The following is a 1,103-nucleotide window of genomic DNA, read 5'->3' as shown; positions in this document are numbered from 1 at the left end:
TCCCCAGCAGGGGTCCCCATCCTGCCAGCAGGCCTGAAGCAGGGACACGGAGTGGCAGGCCGAAAGGTCCAAGCACCGAAAGAAACTGGAGGGTGCTGCATCCATCACCTGGTGACATCGGGGGTTCTCCTTCCCCTCCCATTTCTTCCAAGCGCCAGCACCACGCATTCCATCGTAACCCAGTGCCGGGGACGGACCCAGGCTGTGGACTGGGGTGGCTGACCCAGGCTCCCGACAGGACGTCCAGCCCCCCGGGCCATAGAGCAGGGTGTCCACGGGGCTCCCCCAGGCCCAGGCTGGCCTGAGGCCCGAAGAGAAGGCACAGATGGAAGCCGGGCTCCGCACATTTGTCAGCTGTTGAGTGAATGAGGCCAGGAGTTCCGAAAGCAGAGCAGCCGCACCACGACAGAGAGGAAGCGGTCACAGAGGCCCTCGGGGCAATGGCGGCGGGTCCACTTTCTGTTCTCCCGGACCCACTGGTCACGGTCCTACAAGGACTCAGGGGACTCTGGGAAGGCAGGGCCCAGGAAGGGAGCTGGGGGCAGGCCGTCCCCACGTTCCTCAGCTCCCGCTCCCGGGGAGCAAAGCCGGGTGGGGTCACCCCAAAGGGGGCTTCAGGCCAGGACGTTCAGCTGGGATTCAACTCAGGCTTCACAGCCCAAGGACGCCTGTGAAGAAAAGCCGCCCAGGCTGGAGGAGTCAGATCCACAAGGGACCTGAGAGGGCAGAGGGACCTTGACGTTCCTCCTAGGAGGCTGAACACCTGAGCCTCCCCCTCAGCGCTCGTAGGTGGACTCACCTCAGAGGGGGGAGACTGAGGACGCCTCCTTACAGACGGGAGACTGAGGACCCCACCTCACAGAGAGGAGACTGAGGACCCCACCTCACAGACAGGAGACTGAGGACGCCTCCTCACAGACGGGAGACTGGTGACCCCGCCTCACAGATGGGACACAGGACCCCTCACCTCACAGACGGGAGATGGAGGACCCCACCTCACAGAGAGGAGACTGAGGACCCCACCTCACAGAGAGGAGACTGAGGACCCCCACCTCACAGAGAGGAGACTGAGGACCCCACCTCACAGACAGGAGACTGAGGAC

The sequence above is a fragment of the Phoca vitulina genome, unplaced genomic scaffold (genome assembly GCF_004348235.1).
Source record: "Phoca vitulina isolate PV1807 unplaced genomic scaffold, GSC_HSeal_1.0 scaffold2, whole genome shotgun sequence".
NCBI classification, from domain to species: Eukaryota; Metazoa; Chordata; class Mammalia; order Carnivora; family Phocidae; genus Phoca; species Phoca vitulina.
This window is presented reverse-complemented; position numbering follows the sequence as displayed.